The following is a 16,145-nucleotide window of genomic DNA, read 5'->3' on the forward strand; positions in this document are numbered from 1 at the left end:
CTTGTTTGCTAAAGGTGTCCGTCTGATCTTCTGACTGCAGAAAAATCCTTTCTTTGTACAACTGTCTTCTGTCTGCTATCTCTGTTAACACTTCTTGGTTTTTGTTTAGACAAGCTGGTTTCAAATGAAAGAGAACTGTGCTTACAGTTAAAGCATATAGCAAATATAACAAACCATTGTGTATAATCTTTTGAACAAATTAAACAATATGAAATATAAGCATAGTAAAATCACTTTCATCTACAGCTGCCATTTCTGATTTTCTATCATGCTTTTGTATTTCTCTGTATAAATCAAAAGCAGGTCAACTGTGTTTTCCAAAGTTTTCACTGTCTTCAAATTTGTTATAAACAGCCTTGAAAATACTGATAAATCCCATTTTATAACTGAAATCTATTTGTTGAAAAAGAAACATGTATTTACTTTCCAAATTTTGCACAGGCAAAACGTTCACAGTTTTGTTTGTAGATTATTTTTAAATAGTTTTTGAGTACTTGACATAAACATTGTAATATCTTCCAGTTATGTATATTATCTGTGTAATGTTACTGTAGCACATGTCAATAACTATGTAAATTACACTAGCATTTGTATAATGTATTTCCACAATATATTTATCATAAATTATATATATATTTTTTTCATTTTATTTTCACAGAACTGTTCTTCAGTTATACAAAAACAACAACAGGTAACCACTGATAAAATAAAGATTTCCTATTGAAACTTAGGTTGTTTTACATTTTTATGATACAATGGTAATCATATATTAATTCTAACTTTTCTCCCCACAGAATTGTTCTTTCATTGTACAAACACAACAGGTAACCACAGATTAAGAAAAAAATTATTTACAATTCAAACGTATGCTGTTATATTGATATGATACTGCAATTTTTATACAGTTCCATAATAAATTAATTATGAAAGTGAGTAAAAAGTCTGACAATAAATAATTTGTGAAACTCAGTAAAACGACATTAAGTTTCTAAAGCCCCGCAGTAGGCCAATAAAACACTTAACATGTAGTCAGTTTGGGAAAAGTTTAATAGGTTTTGAATTTAAGCTTATACAGTAATAGAGATAAAAACAGGACATTATGCTGTATATTTACCTATAAACATTTAATTTGTATAATTTTTTTATTTTATGTTTGCTCTATAGCTGTCAAGCTGGGTTCACACTGTTATTATCTTAACATTTAGTCATGGTGGCAGTTACCCTACAAAACCTTACAAGCGCTTTTGGGGAAGGGGCAACAAAATGCATATCATGGAAAGGACTGCAGTTTAATTTTTGAAACAATACACCTGCATATTTAAGAAGCAAGACTGTCTTTTTGTTGTGGAAAGAGACATGAAAACAGCAAATGGCAGAACTGTACTAGAATTTGTTTTTATTTTAATTCATGATTATGCACCTGAAAAGGAAAAAAGGAAGCATAAGGTTTTTAATAATTATAATGTAAATTGATTACATAATTTAATAATTATAATGTAAATGGTTTGTGATATGGTACAATCACTTTAAGTTGAGTTGGAAGGTAGTGAGCTCACAGGTTACCTGTTCTAAAAAGCTTTACAATGATTATTTTCATTTTTTATTCCACTATGAACAATTAATTAACTTTCATGAACTTTTAAATAACACAAGAAAAAAGAGAGACACATGCAAGTTCAACATATTGGAATGCTCCCCATCATGCTTGTTGAACATTTTTGGTTGCTTTTTGTTTGTGGATGGGTGTTTGGGGTGACCATTTCCAGAAACATGAATTTTTATTCCCATGTCCACGTTCTTTTTTATGTAGACCCACACATACTTCCTCCACATCTGCTCTACTTATCTTATTCTTGCACTCACCTGTCCTGGAAGGACACATAGTCCACAGACTCCATACACTTGGCGCTGGGACTATGGACCGTATTAACCAAGAAATGACTGCTACTGTGCTACACTTCACCAATCAGAGGACATATCCTCTTTCTTTATAGCCCAAACTGCAAGTAGAGAAACAAGGCAAGCAATCAGAGCAGGGAATAAATTTTTATTCAGTCACTATAGATTTAACACTCTTAATTATTTTTAATGTTCCTAAAAAACAAAAGCAAATAAAAGGGTGTTGCAATTCAGTGATACACCCTGCTATTTGATGAGCTGTCATCGATGATGCAGGCCGATGCACTTAGATGTGTACGACTTTCCAGTCTTTGTCACACTGTTGCGTCACTGTTTTCCTTCTGGTTCTCCTACTTTCTGGTTCTTCTCATCGATTCTGTAGACAACAGATGATAGAATAATATAAAAGAATGCTTTCAGTTTAAGCAGATGACTTTTTAAAGCTTGTCAGGGTCAAGGTGAACACCCCTAGCCCCTCACTGTTCAATGTCATTTACACCAACCATATCAGTACATGTCCATGAGGTGAGCATGCATGAAGACAAGCAATGGTGCAAGAGCTTCACTTTTATGCAGGTGTAAAGTCCAGAAAATAATGATTAGAACTTGAGTTTTCTTTAAATATGATTTTGTTGTTTAAAGTTTTGAACAGTTAAATCATACTTGTTTGCAAAAGTTGTCTGTCTGATTTTCTGACTGAAGAAATATCCCTTCTTTGTACAACTGCCTACTGTCGGCTGTCTCTACTAACACTTCTTGGTTTTTGTCTAGACAAGCTGGTTTCAAGTCAAAGAAAACTGTGCTTACAGTTAAAGCATACGGCAAATATAACATAAAAATTGTCTACAATCCTTTAAACAATTTAAAGAATATGAAATAAAACATAATAAAATCACTTTCGTCTATGGCTTCCATTTCTGATTTTCTTTCATGCTTTTGTATCTGTCTGTATGAATATCATTCGAAAACAGGTCATCTCTGTTTTCCAAAGTTTTCATTGTCTTCTAATTTGTTATAAATTTCCTTGAAAATAAAAACATACTAAAATCACTTTCCTCTATGGCTACCATTTCTGATTTTCTTTCATGCTTTTGTATCTGTCTGTATCATTTGAAAACAGGTCATCCCTGCTTTCAAAAGATTTAACTGTCTCCTAATTTGTTATAAATTGCCTTTAAAATACTGATGAGTTCCATTTTTATAACTGAAAACTGTCTCTGAAAAAGAAATAATTTATTTTCCAAATTTTGCACAGGCAAAATGTTCACAGTTTTGTTTGTAGTTTATTTTTGAAATAGTTTATGAATACTGACATAAACATTGTAATATCTTCCATTTATGTATATATGTAATGTTACTGTAGCTCATATAAAAAAAATGCGAATTACACAAAACTTTTTATAAAGTATTTCCAAAAGATTTTCATTATGAATTATATTTTTATTTTAATTTTATTTTCCCAGGACTGTTCTTCAATTATAGAAACATGACAACAGGTAACCACTGATTACAATAAAGATTTTGTATTGAAACTTGTGTTATTTTACATTTTTATGATACAATATTAATTATATATTAATTTTCACTTTTTTTCCACAGAATTGTCCTTCAATTCTGCAAACACAACCGGTAATCTCTTTAATATAAAAATATGTTTCCAAATTGAAACTTATCCTGTTATATTAAAATAATACTCTAATGTTTGTAAACAGTTTGATCATAAATTATTTGTCACACTGAATAAAATTACATTAAGTTTTAAAAGCACTGCAGTATGCCAGTAATCAAAATATTTAGCATGTAGTCAGACATAAGTGTTTGGGTAAATTTTAATAGTTTTTGAATGTAAGCTTATACAGCATTAAAGATAAGAGCAGGACATTGTTTGTGCTCTATATTTACCTACTGTCACAAACTCACACAAGAGCCATAGCAAGGTTTGGGGCAGCCACCCGTATATTGTTTTCCTGTCCAAAACAGAACTGAGGGAATAGGGAAAAGGAGGTTTTTAAAGGTCAGTATAGGAAGTGATGTCAAAGGGGCCGGGACCAGAAGGGACTTCATCCATTGGTTCTGACCCGGAAGTGACCTCAACAGGGCAAGGCAGAATTTCCCGTGAATGGTCTGCAGGAAAACAAGAAAAAGAGTCAGTGCACTCTGCCATATCTCAGTCTGATTCGGAGTTGCCCTCATTCCAGACATTTAGCTGCCTCCCATGCGCACGTGTGTGACACTACACAGTTTTCATTTTGTCAGTTTTGAATATTTTGTTTTTTTTCTCCTGTCCTCTCCATAGCATATCACATAAGCAATCTTTTTTCTATTCCAACTTTGCTGATGGCCCCTCTACCCCCTAAATGAATGCTCTCTATACTTCCATTGGTCTATAGTATTGTATTCACACTGAAAAGGAGGTTTCCCCTGGTTCAAATGGATATTTTTCAAGGAAATATTGTAACACTCACTAAAACCTTACCCTGTTTTCTTACGCTAGGGGTGTTAATTATCATACTTGAGATTTTCATGAAATGTAGATAGGTTAGAAGCTGAGGAACCTGGGAAAGTTCACCTCAACACACGCACAGCAAATGTATGCAGAAAGAAAAGCTGAAGTCATTTAAATTCAGCATATAGCTGAGAAATGAATAAGTGTGAAGGTGTAAAGAAGTGGATGTGGGCTTAACTCTAGAACTGTTAATCTACTGAAATGTACTGAATTTCTGGAATTGTGTTTCCTTCCTTGCTCCATATTGGTCAAGCCGGATTCATACTGTTATTACCTTAACATTTAGTCAAGGTGGCAGTTACCCTGCAAAAACTTAGAAAGCACTTTTGAGGAAGGGCAACTAAATGCATATCATGGATAACAACTGCAGTTTAATTTTTCAAACAATACACCTACATATTTAAGAAGCAAGATTGTCTTTGTGTTGTGGAGAGAGGAATCAAAACAATAAATGGCAGAACTGTACTTTTAGAATTTGTTTATATTTTAATTCAAGATTGTGCACCTGAAAAGGAAAAAAATACACAGTGTAAACTTTTTTTATAATTATAATGTCAATGGATTACATAATTTAATAAATATAATGTAATCGGCTCATGGCATGGTACAAACACTAACTTGAGTTGGAAAGTAATCAAAACACAGATTACCTGTTCTAAAATACTTCACAATGGTTATTTTCACTTTTTATTCCAATATGAACAATTAATTAACTTTCATGAACTTTTAAAAACACAAGAAAAAAACAAGGCTCATGCAAGTACAACATATTGCAATGCTCCCCATCATGCCTGTTGAACATTTTTGGCTGCTTTTTGATTGTGGATGGGTTTTTGGTGTGACCTTTTCCAAAAACATTATATATTTTCATTCCCACTTCCACATTCTTTTTTATTAAAAAAGCACACATACTTCCCCCACATCTGCTCTAGTTCTCTTATTCTTTCAATCACTTCTCCTGGAAGGAGTCAAAGCCCACAGACACCATACACTTGCCACTTGGAGTATGGGCCGTACTGATCAAGAAATGACTACAAATTTTCTACACTTCACCAGTCAGAGGACATCTCACCTTTCTCTGCAGCCCAAAGATATAAGGCAAGCAAGCACAGCAGGGAATAAACTTTTATTTAGTCATTATAGATTTAACACTCTTAATTATTCATAATATTCTTAAAAAAACAAAAGCAAACAAAAGGGTGTTGCAAATCAGTGATACCCCCCTGCTATTTGAAGACCTGTCATCGATGATGCAGGCCGATGCACTTAGATGTGTGTGGCTTTCCAGTGTTTGTCATATTGTTGCGTGGCTGTGTACTTTCTGCTTCTCCTCCTTCCTGGTTTTTCTCATCGATTCTGTAGACAACAGGTGATAGAATGATAGAAAAGAATACTTTCATTTTAAGCAGGTAACTTTTTGAAGCTTGTCAGGGCCAAGGTGAAAACCCCTAACCCCTCACTGTCCAATGTTATTTATATTTACCACAGCAGTACATGTCCATGAGGTGAGCATGCACAATGACAAGCAATGGTGCAAAAGCTTCACTCCTATTTATTTAACACTAGAATTACCAAAGCTTACAAAAAACTTGCAAACCCGGCCCACCTTAAATCCATTCACACCTCTCCATTAACGTTGTTTGTGTAAATGTGTCAATAAGCACAAGCAGCCTGCTATCCCATTATCCCACCGCGCAGAAATGCCAAAAACCGCTCAAGCCTTGTTTATCAGGGAGTCGGGTACCTAGAGCTGTATAGGGTAAATAAGATATTGTTATTTGGAACACATGCATTTCATGTGTGTTCTGTGTCTACAAAGATCTACGAAGTGTAGGGAAATGCAATAAATATTGAACACATACCTAAAAGACAAAGTTTTTTCATGTTTTAGTACCAACAACAAAATTTTGACATGAAGTGTATAATGTGTGAAGACTGAAGTACAAATATCAAATAAGCACTTTCACTAAAGGTACAAATATAACAGAACAACTGTGCTTTTATTCAAGACTATAACTGAAGAAAAAGAAATTAGGTTAGTGTGGTTTGTTGTCGTGACGTCTTTGGTAGTATTGCGTTAAGAACTGCTGACTCCTATTCAAAAGGTTGCGGGTTCAAGCCTTCCTGCGTCCCAAAATAAACGTTTTGAGTAGTGAGCTGCTCGTATTATAACTAATATACGATAAAAAACATACATTTGATTTGAGTCTGTAACAGCTGGTGTAAATGTATGGTACTTGTAAAGGTTAGCATTTTTTTATTTAGTTTTATTCTCTCAGTCACGTTCACGCTCACCCCAATCTGTGCTATAACAGAGGTGAACTCAGATGAGGATGAGGGTTCTACATCAGAGAAAGAAAACAGAAGCCCTCCCCACAAGAAATGTCCACTCACATATAACAACGCAGCTGCACCAGGCGTAAAGGCGAGATAGATGGCACTGTTTGGATGCAAGAACAGGTCCAGTGTCATCCTGCCAGTCAGTCTCCCCCACACCTGTCCTTCAATGAAACAGCACCACTTACAAAGCTCGCCAATGTATCGTGTAAAGTCCTGTTTGTGATTATGTTTTGTGATGGTCTTTACATAAGTAACATTTATATGTTACTTATATAAAAGCCAGATCAAAAGTTATTTACCTTGATCTATTTACTTATCTTCCTACAGAGTAAGGTCACAAGTAGACTTTAGAGTTTCCTGTATTTAATCGACAAGGGCATGCTCACACATTACACATGTAATGTCACGAAAAATGCTTGCTGACATGTCAGTATGCGAGCAATTGTACAATAATGCGATCAGACTTCTTTTTTGGGCATATATACCATCCAGATCTAAACACTAGCATGGAGAGTTGCTCGCGTACTGAAGAGTCTATGGCTGCAGGTGGAAGCTGCCGTTGCACTTTTGCCGTCACTGTACTTTGTATATAAAAGTCAAATCGAATGTTATTTATCTTGATTTATTTACTTATCTTATACAGCGTAAAGTCACAAGTAAACTGCAGAGCTTCCTGTGTTTGATCGACACGGGCATGTTGACACAGTACATGTGTACTGAAGTGACTTTAGCTGCAGGTGGAAGCTCCTTTCACTTCCCTATGCAACTGTGTTTGATCTTATTCAGGAGAAGATCCTAGTCACCGCACGGGACAAAGACTTTCCGAGACTAAGGTCATAAAGCTTTGGAAACCGTTTCTGGACAGAACTGTAACAACAGCTGCGTGAAGTTTCCACCTGCAGCTAAAGTCACTTCAGTACAAATGTATTGTGTTAGCGTGCCCATGTCGATCAAACACATTAAGCTCTGCAGTTTACTTGTGACTTTACGCTGTAGGAAGTTAAGTAAACAAATCAAGGTATAGCAAATAACAGGTTGTTTGCTGCTTGGGCTTATTGAAACATTTGCAACACAAAAGACACTGATGGAGAGATGCGACCGGATTTAAGGTGGGCCGGGTTTTACGAGTTTTTTCATAGGCTTTGGTAATTCTAGTGTTAACTGAAAACTATCTTTGAGAAAAAATAATCTTTTACTTTCTAGATTTTACACAGGCAAAATGTTCACAGTTTTGTTTGCAGTTTACTTTTTAAATAGTTTATGAATGTTTGACATAAACATTGTAATATGTTCCAGTTATGTATGCTACATGTGTAATGTTATTTTAGCGCTTATCAAAAACTATGAATTTCACTCATTCACTCATGAATTTTACTTTTATTTTCATTTTATTTTCACAGACCTATTCTTCAATTATACAAACCCAACAACAGGTGACCACTGATAAAATAAAGATTTCCTATTGAAACTTAACTTGTTTTACATTTTTATGATACAATATTAATTATATATTAATTTTGACTTTTTTCCCCACAGAATTGTCCTTTCATTGTACAAACACAACAGGTAATCACTGGTTAAACAGAAAAAAAAAAGATTTCCCTTTGAAAATTATGCTGTTACATTAATATGATACTGTAATTTTTATAAACAGCTTGATCATAAATTATTTGTGTTACTGATTAAAACAGTTTGATCATAAATTATTAGTGAAACTGAGTAAAATGATTTTTAATTTCAAAAGCACTGCAGTATGGCAATCATCAAAACATTTAACATGGACCATATGTACTCACGTATAAGTCAGGTCTTGAAACCTGAAAAATTGATCATAAAATCAGACCCTGACTTATATGCCTGTTCAAAAATGCAACACTTAATTTTTTTTTTCACATCTTCTTGCCTCCTCCGATCTCGCATCAGTTTCTCAGACGCAATGAATTTTGTTGCAGCAGGACAGTTACCAATTTCTTTAGCTACTTCAATAACGTTTAATTTAAAACCAGTCTCATATTTTCTCCTGATCAAACGCTCCATCGTAGATATGGGATGCTCCTACGATAAAGGTGTATGAAGGTGTGAGATACAAAAAACACAACCAGTGCAAACATCGCTTTGGAATAGTCCAGGTATTACTGCATGGTCACATAGGCACAATACAGAGAGAGAGGTTAGGAGCACACGCTGATACAGCGCATTGCCGCACCCACATAGAAAAAAAAGGCAGTGTGCTCCATGGTTACTCTCTCAGGTGTGCGTTAGCATATCATAATCTCTTGGACCAATAGTGTGAGTTTTCCACATTCGATTTATACGACTGACATTATAAAATACCAGAAATTATACAGTAAAATCAAGTCCCGACTTATCTGCGGGAGAACTTATCCGCGAGTATATATGGTAGTTAGTTTCATCTGACATAAGTGTTTGGGTAAATTTGAATAGTTAGTGAGTGTAAGTTTATACAGTATGAGATATAAAAACAGCACATTGTTTGTGCTCTACATGTACGTATCAATGTTTAATTTTTTCAGATTAAGATATTTTATGTTTTTCCCTCCTAGCCTTTCCACTGCATAACATACTGTATAAGCAATCTTATTATATTTTTTATCTTTGCTGATGCTTAAACTAATTCAGACTTTTTAAAATAGGTTTATAATTTTGATTTTATTTCATAGATTCATCCTTAACTTCTTCAAGCACAACAACAGGTAAAACATGAATTTAAAAAAGATTTCCCATTAAAATGTATGTTGTGATATTGATAAAATACTGTAAGTTTTATTAAATTATTTTCTTTTCAATCTTATTCTTAGCTTCTACAGACACAACAGGTAACCACTGATAAAATATTTTCCATTAAAATGTATGTTGTTATAATATATTAATCTGATAATGTTAATTGAATGATAATTTTTTTATTAATTTTATGTTTATAAAATCAACCTTAACTTCTAAAAACACAACAACAGGGGCTTCATGTATAAACGGTGCGTACGCACAGAAATGTTGCATCAAATTGCGATGTATAAAACCTAAACTTGGCGTAAGCAACGCACATTTCCACGGTAACTCATACCTTGGCGTACACAATTTCTCCGCTCGGTTTTGCAGACTGGCGGCACCCAGCGTCAAAGCAGTGCTACTGTTCCTGTGTGGTCACCCTTTCTTTCTTAGCTCCACATTCCTGACACGGCTTTATAAATACACTGAAACTAACTGCATATTGTTTATTAGTGTAATGCATCCTTAACCTGCAGCAATATAATGGTCCAGGGAATAGCCATAGTATTCCAAATACCATAACTGCTTTAGCGTTGTAACTCTCACTGCATGTTCTTCTTCTTTCAGCTGCTCCCGTTAAGGGCTGCCACAGCAGATCATCTTTTTCCATATTACTCTCACTGCACCACTCGAAGTGTTTATATCACTGTATCTGAGTGGGGAATCACAGCAGCAGCTGATCGAAGCATGAAGCAGACGCTGCCTGAGCCACGGCAAAACGCTTTAGAGACTTCCCAGTACGGACTTCGCGGTTTAGAAAAGGTTTCATTCCAACAACTCTAAACGCACTCAATCATTCCATCAAGTGCTCCTTGTAGAACTGTTTACTTATAAGTACAATTACCTCACTGTAAACTTGCACTACAGTTATAATATTGCACAACCTGCACCACTTTATAAAGCACGTATTTACATATGATGACGGTATTCATTTTTAAGATGAAATGCAGCAAAATATGTTGATTATATTATACAGATAAAACTTTAACTTCATTTAAATAATCTGTATTGCTAATAATTAAACATGTGAGGACACGGTGCCGCAGCGCTAGCTAGTTCAGGGATTGTTCCTGCATTGCGTTGTATTCTTGCTGGTGCTGACGCGACACTGGAAGGATAGACGGATAGAATAATTAAACATGTACTACGAAGATATTTCAATGTTCCTTAAAAGTTTTGAAGAATCTGCGTTTTAAGCTTATGGATGGCTTCACGTCTATATAGCTGATTGAGTGGCGATTGGGTTTTTGGAGAAAGAAAAGTAAGGACAGGAATTGGAGGTTAGTACGTTTGAAAGAGACAGTACTGCTGCAATAAATTATTTCATCGAAGGTCGCACATGGCGCCGCAAGCCTCTTGCGTGAGACATGAACAAGCACTGCGCCACCATGTTCCCATGTTTAATAACATGCTTTCATTCCTATCATCATGAAAAAGATATCACGTATACATCTCAGTATTTTAATTATTCAGAGAGCTATAATAATAATATCACGAATGTAATGGATTGTGTGTCCTGTCGGAGAAAGAGAAAGCCCGTTTAAGAAGCAGGTAGTGATTCACACACAGAGCACATAGAAGATCAAATACAGAACAAAGCATTTAATGTGCCACTTTAGTTACAATGGGATTTGAGAAACTAGTAAATTAAACGATTTTAAGATGAAGTTTATGATGTTGTACTTTAATGGCAAAATAAACTACGTGATTTAAGTGGAAATTTCTAGATTAAAGTTGACATTTCGTGCTTTTTTCCCCACTGTGTGCCTATTTTTTTTGTCTGTACCCTAATAAGCTTTCATATGACATTCAGACGGTGGGCTACGACTCACCTTTTCACGGCGACTTTGATATGTGATTTCTTTTTTATTTCGGGCACTGTGCGACTTTGTGAACTTGAGCCTTCGAGTTTCTCTGACATTCTGTCACTCGATCAACTTCCTTTTGTTGATTATACCACTGTTTAAACCAACAAATAGTATGTTTTCCCTTTGCCTCCACTTGGTATTCACTGAAATTCTTATATTTCCCCCCGTGCTTTTCCCATTGTCTTTTCACAGAAGGCTATTTATATTGATTTGCATATTCAAAGAGGCGTAATTCTGGGAGGAGTTGTGGCGTGACAGAAGGCACGACAGAAGGTTACTTTTCACGCTGATCGGGATTTATGTAGTGGAAGAACGTGAAAGTTTGCGTACGTACAGATTCCTGCATCTGGATTTTTCTGTGCGTACGCACAGTCCCACTTTTGTGCTTACGCCATGTTATAGTGTGAGTTCTACGCACGGCGTTATACATGAGGCCCCAGGTAACCACTGATAAAAATATTATCCATTGAAACTTAAGTGGTTAAATGTACAGTAATCCCTCGCTATATCGCGCTTCGCCTTTCGGTGCTTCACTCTATCGCAGATTTTATATGTAAGCATATTTAAATATATATCGCGGATTTTTCGCTGTTTTGCGGGTTTCTGCGGACAATGGGTCTTTTAATTTCTGGTACATGCTTCCTCAGTTGGTTTCCCCAGTTGATTTCATACAAGGGACGCTATTGGCAGATGGCTGAGAAGCTACCCAGCTTACTTTTCTCTTTCTCTTGCGCTGACTTTCTCTGATCCTGACGTAGGGGGATTGAGCAGGGGGGCTGTTCGCACACCTAGACGATACGGACGCTCGTCCAAAAATGCTGAAAGATTATCTTCACGTTGCTATCTTTTGTGCAGCTGCTTCCTGAAACGACATGCTGCACGGTGCTTCGCATACTTAAAAGCTCGAAGGGCACGTATTGATTTTTGACTGAAAAACAAACTCTGTCTCTCTCTATCTCTCTTTGTCTGCTCCTGACAGAGGGGGTGTGAGCTGCCGCCTTCAACAGCTTTGTGCCGCGGTGCTTCGCATACTTAAAAGCCAAACAGCCCTATTGATTTGTTTGCTTTTTTGTTTGCACTCCTTTGAAGAGGAAGATATGTTTGCATTCTTTTAATTGTGAGACGGAACTGGCATCTCTGTCTTGTCATGGAGCACAGTTTAAACTTTTGAAAAAGAGACAAATGTTTGTTTGCAGTGTTTGAATAACGTTCCTGTCTCTCTACAACCTCCTGTGTTTCTGCGCAAATCTGTGACCCAAGCATGACAATATAAAAATAACCATATAAACATATGGTTTCTACTTCGCGGATTTTCTTATTTTGCGGGTGGCTCTGGAACGCAACCCCCGCGATGGAGGAGGGATTACTGTATACTGTGTGATATGGTAATTATTATAGACAGATAAATAACTCTTCAAAATGAGTATATTGATATTTAATATATTAAAGCACTGCAGTATGCAAATAATCAAAAATACTATCAAATATCACTTTTCATCTGAAATAAGAGTTTTGCTAAAATGTTATTATTATTAAATGTGAGCTTATTAACAGAGTTAAAGGCAAGAAATTCTAAATACTCTGTACATACTTACTGACATAACTTTATTTTTTCAGTTTTTAATATTTTGCGTCTTTTTCCTCCTTGCCTTTCCACCGCATAACACATAAGCAATCTTATTTTCTTTTCCATTATTTTTCCATGGGCCTTCTACCCTCCCAATGAATGCTCTCTGTACTTCCATTGCTCTATAGTTTGTATTCACACTTATAAGGAGGTTTCCCCTGGTTCAGAGAGATATTTTTCAAGGAAACATTCTAACACTCACTAAAACATTACCAGGTTTTCATACGCTCGGGGTGTTAATTATCATACTTGAGATTTTCACAAAATGTAAATGGGTCCACACTGTTATAACCTTACCATTTAGTCAAGGTGGCAGTTACCCTACAAAACCTTAGAAGCATTTTTGGGGAAAGTAGAAGGTGAACACCCCTTGCCCCTCACTGTCCAAAGTTATTTACATCTACCATATCATTACATTTCCATGAGGTGAGCATGCACAATGACAAGCAATAGTGAAAGAGCTTCACTTTCATGAATGTGTAAAGTCCAGAAAATAGTGATTAAAACCTGAGCTTTCTTTAAATATAATTTTGCTGTTTAAAGTTTTGACCTACTAAATCGTATTTGTTTGTGAAAGGTATGCTATCTGATCTTCTGACTCCAGAAAAATTGTTACTTTGTACAACTACCTTCTGTCTGGTGCCTCTACTAACACTTCCTGTTTTATGTTTAGACAAGCTGGTTTCAAGTGAAAGAGAGCTGTGCTTACAGTTAAAGCATAGGGCAAATATAACATAAGAAACTGTCTACAATCCTTTAAACAATTTAAAGAATATGAAATAAAAGATAATAAAATCACTTTCCTCTATGGCTTCCATTTCTGATTTTCTTCCATGCTTTTGTATCTGTCTGTATGAGTATCATTCAAAAACTGGTCATCTCTGTTTTCCAAAGTTTTCATTGTCTTCTAATTTGTTATAAATTTCCTTGAAAATACTGATGTATCCCATTTATTTAACTGAAAACTGTCTGAGAAAAAATAGGTATTTACATTCAAAATTTTGCACAGGCAAAATGTTCACAGTTTTGTTTGTAGTTTATTTTTTAAATAGTTTATGAATACTTGACATAAACATTATAATATCTTATATTACCTCTGTAATGTTACTGTAGCACATATCAATAACTGTGAATTACACTCAGAAACTTTATAAAGTATTTCCAAAAGATTTTCATAACACATGATATTTTTCATTTCATTTTATTTTCACAGAACTGTTTTTCAGTTATGCAAACACAACAACAGGGAACCACTGATAAAATAAAGATTTCCTGTTGAAACTTATGCTGTTTTACATTTTTATGATACAATGTTAATTATATCCAAATTTTGACTTTATTCCACAGAATTGTTCTTTAATACTTCAAACACAACAGTTAATCACTAAATTAAAAAAAAGATTTCCAACTGAAACTTGTGATAATGCTGTAGTTTTTATAAACAGTTTGATCATAAATTATTTGTGAAACTGAGTAAAATGACATTAAATTTCAAAAGTACTTCACTATGCCAATAATCAAAACACAAAACATGTAGTCAGTTTCATCTGACAGAAGTGTTTGGGTAGATTTTAATTGTTATTGAGTGCAAACTGATACAGAATTAGAGTTCAACATTGTTTGCGCTGTAAACATACCTACCAATGTTTAATTTTTTCAGTTTTGAATATGTTTTGTCCTCCTGTCTTTTCTACTGCTTATAACATATGCAATCTTATTTTCTATTCTATGATATAAGTGTTGTGCTAATATTTTATTGGTGTTAAATTTATTCCTATAGCAGAAATTAATACAGAGAATTGTAGGTGCATTATACATACGGCTTTAAATATTTTTTTGTTTCTTTCTCTTGGATTTCCCACTACATATCACATACACAATATTCATTTCCACCCCATCTTTCCTGATGGTCCTTCAGTCCCCTGAAAACACTCACCCTTGTTACATTAGCCAGCGTGTGTATCAGCACTTAACACTATAATTACCAAGACCTACAAAAAAACTTGTAAATCTGGGGCACCTTAAATCCCTTGGCACCACTCCGTCAGCGTCTTTTGTTTTATAAATGTGTCAATCAAGACAAGCAGTAATCAGTCTGCTATACCATCCCCTGCAACCGCCACAGAAAGGGCAAGAAGTTCTCCCAGCTCAAGCTTTGATTATCTTGGAGTGAAATGGTGAAGATTTAGAGGGGAAATAATAGATCGTTATTTGTAATATATACATTTCATGTGTGTTCTGTGTCTACAACAATCTATGTAAACACATTGTTAAAACAGAAACGTTTTTAATGTTTTAGTAATAAATGACGAAATGTAGACATGAACTGAATAATGTGTGAAGGCTGAGTCCAAATATCAAATAAACGCTTTCACAAAAGAGGCAAGCTTAATACGCCAGCTTCTGTGGTGCAGCGGTAAGAACTGCTGACTTGTAATCAAAAGGCCGAAGGATTGATCCTTGGTGCTGCGCAAATTTACCATTTTGAGTAGTGAGCTGCTCTTATTGTTAATATTATACAATAAAAACATACATTTGATTTGCGTCTGTAATAGCCGGTGTAAATTTATAATACTTGTAAAAGTTAACGTTTGAAACTGGGAGATGTGAGTGGTGTTTTGAGACAATGGAACTGGAAATACTCTGATCTAGAGGGATAAAAACTGACAGACAAATGCTGGTGAATCTGCCTTCTTGGTATCTCACTGTCACTTGAATTTTTTTTTTTAATTCAGTTTAATTCTTGAGTGTTCCTGCTAGGGTTGCCACCTGTCCTTTAAAATACGGAATCGTCCTGTGTTTGAGAATGAAATTGCGCGTCCCGTTTTGAATCAATACGTATGCGTCCCTTATTTTTTTTGTATTAAAAGTGGTAACCCTAGTTCCTGCACATGCTGAATTAGTATGCACCTTATGGTCCATGATGTCAAAGCTGCACTGACAAAAAACAGAGACATAGGTATATATGATATTTGGAATAAATATTTTTATGACCTGTATAGTACATTTCAGAAAACAATGTGGCACTGATGCAACATTATTCATATTTATTCGCATGCCTTCTTGCGGTTGTAATCAGTGACCCTTTTTTTTTGTTTTCTGATATTTTCGTAGGCTT

General features: G+C 35.1%; 2 long non-coding RNA genes across 2 annotated transcripts in view; both read left to right on the forward strand.

Moving 5' to 3' along the window:
• The window catches only part of LOC127525890 (uncharacterized), a 30,849-nt gene extending 16,576 nt beyond the window's left edge, over window positions 1–14,273 (forward strand). The window contains exon 4 of the long non-coding RNA XR_007933502.1: window positions 14,241–14,273. This is a non-coding gene — a long non-coding RNA (uncharacterized LOC127525890). The remainder of the gene's footprint in view (window positions 1–14,240) is intronic.
• LOC114651404 (uncharacterized) lies at window positions 791–9,459 on the forward strand. Its single transcript, XR_007933492.1, has 6 exons — window positions 791–824; window positions 3,363–3,395; window positions 3,499–3,528; window positions 8,146–8,178; window positions 8,282–8,311; window positions 9,427–9,459. It is a non-coding gene; the product is annotated as an uncharacterized LOC114651404 (long non-coding RNA).
• Window positions 14,274–16,145: the final 1,872 nt, after the last annotated feature.

This window comes from Erpetoichthys calabaricus, chromosome 1 (assembly GCF_900747795.2).
Source record: "Erpetoichthys calabaricus chromosome 1, fErpCal1.3, whole genome shotgun sequence".
Lineage (NCBI taxonomy): Eukaryota > Metazoa > Chordata > Cladistia > Polypteriformes > Polypteridae > Erpetoichthys > Erpetoichthys calabaricus.